The sequence below is a fragment of the Theobroma cacao genome, chromosome 5 (assembly GCF_053813885.1).
Source record: "Theobroma cacao isolate CCN51 chromosome 5, ASM5381388v1, whole genome shotgun sequence".
Lineage (NCBI taxonomy): Eukaryota > Viridiplantae > Streptophyta > Magnoliopsida > Malvales > Malvaceae > Theobroma > Theobroma cacao.
In genome coordinates, this window is record NC_142643.1 from 30973131 (window position 1) to 30979130 (window position 6000).

Sequence of the window (6000 nt, forward strand, 5' to 3'; positions counted from 1 at the left end):
CAAGTTTTAGACTTCAAACCTTAAGGTCAAGCATAACGAAAAATCATATAAGCATGTGTCTTGACCAATATAATAGATGAACCAAAATTTATTTTCATGAAGTTCATTAAGTTCATCATGATCAATTCATAAGTATAATCAAAGAATCAATCTTGAAACGATCATTTAAGCATAATCATAAAGCATATTTCAATAGTTGATCTTAAGATTCATTGTAAAGATTTTTCAATATAAGCACATGAACATTTTATTCTCAAGAAATGATATTATTTATGTAAGCACATGAATTCAAGCATTCACGAATAATTTCTCATTTTTCAATTTTAACATTGTAAACACATGAGAATTTATGGAATCAATATGAGTGTCATGCTTGAAATAGATAGATTTATGTCATGAAAAAGGATTTCCCATTTTTAAGCAAGTTTTTCAATTTCAAGAACATGTACTTGCACTAAATGATCGTGAGAGTATTCATAATGCATGGTTTTAAGAGTCAAGAATCATCTTTGAAAAGGAAATTTGGTGAAGAAAATATTGTAATGGACAAGAGCTAAAGTAAAAAGATATTTTGGAACTCAAAACCTGTCCATTTTGGCTTTAAAGCATTCAACAGTCGACTTCATATCCCTTGGGTCCACTTTTTATCATTCCAACAGCATTTGCATTTTGTTCTACAATAGTCGACTAGCTATGCTTAGGAGTAAATTATACTTGATCCCTGTATATTGAAAAGCTAGAAAAAGGTGCAAAACATGCAATGTTCCCAAGTATAATGATCTCAAAACATGGATTTGTGTGAGAACAATTTAGAATTTTATTTTGACCACGTTTAAAACATCATTTTGGACATGTATAATCAAATATTCTTCAAGAAAAACGTGTGAACTCAAATTTTGGCTTGTATTGCTCATTGTTCACAAATACTAAAAAATTGAAATACTCATTTAAAGAATCATGTCTCTAATTAGACTTGTCAATATGGGCCGACCTGACCTAGCCTGGCCTAAGCCCTTATGGGTTGAAAGAATATGGGTTGGTCGGGCCAACCTATTTTTTATATGGGCTATCAAATCTCCAACCCAGCCCACCCTTGCTAGCCCATGGGCCGGGCTAGGCCAGTCCATTTTTTTTAAAAAAAAAAATTATTTTTACTCCCTATCAATAAAATTATGCCATGATTTAATCCATAAATTGAATCATAAAAACATGTTACAAACAAATAAATTACACTAAACATAACTAAGCAAATACATTACATCAAACATAAATAAAATTTCAATCTTTAACACAATTACACAATCTACAATCCCATCAACATAAGTACATAATCAAATATTTATAAACTTTAAGACTAATTTATGTTCTTCTCAATCTTCATCCTCAATCAAAACATTTGAGTCTTATTTGGACAACAATAATGTCTCCAGGTCTAAATCAGTATCATCTAATATTCATTGCCATAAATGAAAAAGATATAGTGAGTTTCAATTTTAACTAAAATTATTAATTTAACAAGTAAAGATTAAAGACATTGAAATATATAAAATAAGCAATACCATCGACAGCTAAAGAAAAGCCATGCAACCAATTTTTTGTGCAAACAAGCATTTAAACATTTTCATGGCAGAGGGAACTTCTAAACTTGGTGAGAACATGACCACCAATACTAAAAGCAGACTCTGATGCTACCGTAGTAATCGAAATGCTAAATACATCTTGTGCCATAATAGAAAGATCAGGAAAACGCTTAGCATTGTCCTTCCAATAATTAAGCGCATCCAAGTCTTCAAACACTTCATAATCAAGCTTTGCCTTATCTAAATAAAAATCCAACTTAGACTTTCTAGTAGCAGAAATTGTTTCATTTTGAAACATTTTGAACTCTTACAATTTTTAAATATGTAGACAAAAAAAAAAAAAAACAATTATCAAAACATAAATAAAGTTACAAAAATTCTCATGTAATAAGATGAACGAAAGACACAAAACTTACACTAAAGATCTTTGATCCCTTGGGTTTAGTTCCCCCTCTAGCTTGCTTAGGCAAATTACTCATTGAATGAGAAGAAGTACTTGATGCACGAGTGTTACTTGCATATTCTTCAAAGAGCTCATACAACTTTGTCTCCACATTTTCTAACTTTTCATGACAAGTAGAAGCATCAATCTTAGAATAGCAAAATTTAAGAAATCAAGCTTCATCATTGGGTCGAAAATAGCTCCAAATGCAAGCACTACACTATAATCTTTCCAATACTTATCAAATTTCATTTTCATCTTTTGAGACATATTCTGGATAACCTCATCTACATTATGCAAATTCTCATTTAAAATCGATTCAATTTTTCAAACTTGCATGAAATACAAGTTGGAAGTTGGATAAGATGAACCAGATATCAAGTTTGTGGTCTCATAAAAGGGTTCCAAGAATTCACAAATTATCATTGCTCTCCCCCATTCCTTATTGGATGGATTATATTTATAAGTTCTATCAACAAATTGGAGGCTAGCAAAAGCTTTTTTATATTTGATTGCACTTTCAAGCATCAAATATGTTGAATTCCATCTAGTTGACACATCTAAATGCAACCCAACACTTGCATCAATACCAACGTGTTGAACACATTCTTGAAACATTTTCATCCTCCCATCTGATGCTTTTACATATTTCACACTCTCCCTAATTTTAAACAATGCTTCATTGACTACTTTCAAGCCCTCTTGAATAATAAGATTTAATATATGAGCATAACAATGCACATGAAAAAATTAACCATCACAAATCAAGCTACTTTGCAAATGAAGATGGCCTTTCAAGATGGCTTGCATGTTATCATTAGTAGAAGCATTATCTAAAGTAAGAGAGAAAACTGTTTTATCTGTTCCCCATTCTTTCAAACAATCAAATACAGTAACAGCTAATTCAACTCCAGTGTGTGGAGGAGGCATACGACAAAAGTTGAGTAACTTGCTACATAACTTTCAATTTTCATTGACAAAGTGAGCAGTCAAACAAATATAGCTCTCAAAACTAGATGTTGTCCATACATCAAAAGTTAAACAAATTCTACTAGGTACCTTAGCCATGGCTTGTTTAAGTTTCTCTTTCTTTCTCAAATGAATTCTCTAGACATCAGATACAGTAGTGTTTTTAGAATGCATCACCACATCTGGATTTACATACTTAGCCCAAGCTCTAATCTTATCATATTCAACAAAAGCATAAGGCAAGTCATGCTTAATTATGGCTTCAGCAAGCATGTCACGTGAAATCTTAGGATCAAATTTTCTAGCCTTTACTTTCCCTTCATAATCCATAAGCATTTGATGTGGATTAAAATATGAAATGAATTTACAAGTGTCAATGTGATGACACAAATTTGAAGTGCCATAATTAGAGCCACTGGGTTTAGGGCCAACCTTATACTCTGTTTTACAACCGTTACAAGTTGCCCTTTCTACTCCATCTTACTTTTTGCCTATTTAGTGAAATAATTCCAAACATTTGAAGTTTCTTTTTTGGCCCTCTTACTCAATTCTTTAGATTCAGATATATAAGATTGGGAGGGAATTTCATCTTCATTTAAAATGTTCATGTCATCATCCAAATTTATACAGTTTTCAATTGATTGATCCATCACCGTTACCTTCAAATAACATAAACATGAATAAAAAAAATTCAAAATTTACACAAACAAACAACAATATTTATTGATTATATCTATTATGAATACATTTTTATATATGTAATATATGATTTAAAATAGATTCCTAAAAGAAAAGGAGAACAAAATTTGCAACGTTAAGTTTTTCCTCTAATTAGCACATTTAATTTTTAGATTTAAAACTATCGTATTCATCTTGTAGATTTAATTTTATCCATTCTCTAGTGTTAATACATTGTTCATCTTGGATAGACCAAAATTTGCAATTCATTTAAAGGAAAAAATATATCATTTTTCTTTTACCTTTTTTCGTCATCTTGCTTAGCAAGAGGATTAAACCATTTATGATAAGAGAGATATATCACGATTTCAAGACTACTACAGGGCTACCTTTGCCATCAATCGTGTTAGTGAAACATTGAGCGAAAACATAAATGAAATAAATAACTTGAGTTCTACACTAAGCATGACTTCATGCAGAAACAATAATAAAGTTCAGAACTCTTGCACAGAACATCGTAGTTCAGTAAAATAACTGCTACAAATGTCGATATATTCTTTATCATAAGACTTCCATATGTCCAGCAACACATCACACTTCACTATGCATATGATCAGTTTTTATACAAATGGATGTGTTGGACTTTTTATACAAATGGATATTACTCTAAATCAGGTTATCACATATTCACACTTCACTATGCACATGATCAGTTTTTAGTTGAGCTGAACAACAAAATAAAATAGCAATAAAATGAAACAATCGAGAAAAGGAAAGAAAAGCAGATTTGAGGTTTACTTGGGCTGCCGGAGGAGAAATGCCAACCTAGCCCTGATGAGATAAGCAAATATGAGGAGATATGTCACCGACAAAGGTAAGGAGGAATCGATCTCCAAAGTTGAAAGCCATGGAGCCTCCGCTGTCCAACAAATCAAAAAGAGGTGGGTCGGGTAAGAGAAGACTTAGAGCAGTGAGCAGAGGTAGGCACTAAGCAGGTAGCTAGCCGATGGAGAGTGCTAGAGGCTTGGAGTGGTGACCGGCTAAAGGTGAGAAGTGAGAACTGGGTAAAACACAACGAAGACTTTGAAGGTGTGATCTGCGATGGCCAATGAGAAGTGCCGGAGTGGTGACTGGCTGAAGGTGAGAAGTGAGAAATTGGGCGATGCCGATGGCCGGATCCAGATGGGGAGTCAGAAATGAAACCAAGAAGGCGAGAATTAAAAACTAAGAAAGCAACTGTAAAACTCGACTCTCACCATGAAAGAAATAAGGCCAGAACATATGGGGTTAGCCGGTTAGGACTTAGGCAGTTAAGATCTTGGCACTTAGCCGGTTAGGAACTTTACTTAGCGACTTTGGGTCCTTGGGTAGTTGGGCCTTGGCTTGGCTGCTCCTTCCTCCTTACATGGTTAGTTGGTTTAGGCTTAATATTTTTTTTTTGCCCACAAGGCTGGCTCTCACCAACCCAAGTCAACCCCCTAATCAAACGAACTAGCCCATTTAGGCCCGGTTCTAATAAGGGCCTAAATTTTTAGGCCTAGCCCACCCCATATTTAATAAAAAATAGGCCGACCCAATGGGCCAGGCCTATTTTGACCGATCTATCTCTAATATGCTCAAACATATTCAATTTACATCATGATGCATGACTATGACTTATAACATGTACAATAAGCATTTAAACGATGTTTAAGCATAAGAAGCATCAAATTTAGCATTTTCAACAATTTTTTAGTATATGGACTAAAATGCCCTTGAGGTTATTCAAGCAATCATTTCCAACAAGAACAAGATATAATGACATTTCCAACACAATGTATACTTGTTCAAGTTATATATCATTGAAATCATTGTAATCTCAAGAATGTCAAACATTGCGAATAGATCTGTTCTTTTGCTTGAAAAATGCCATCGATATCAAATTATCACACTAAAGATCATGCCTAAGAAATCCCTTTCAATCAATTTCACCAATCATAAGAGAAATACCAAGCAACATCGAATTTGTGCAATTTATATAAATATATCAAATCAAGTTTGGTCAGCTATGCTATATCATAAAAAATAAAGAATTAATAAATCATTTTCAATCAAGTAGGATAAAAAGATTTTGCAAGAAAATCAATTGATTAAGATTTAATCTTTCTTTGCAAACTTTTCAACTTGAAACATTCAAGATTAGACATGCTTTGTGAAAAATCATGAGCTCAATATCACTCAAGTTTGTTCAATTATGCTTTAAATGATTTATGAAATGTTTAATGAGCATAATGAATCATGTTTATGCATGTCAAGGGTCATTTGTAAATATATGACAATCATGTGCCAAAA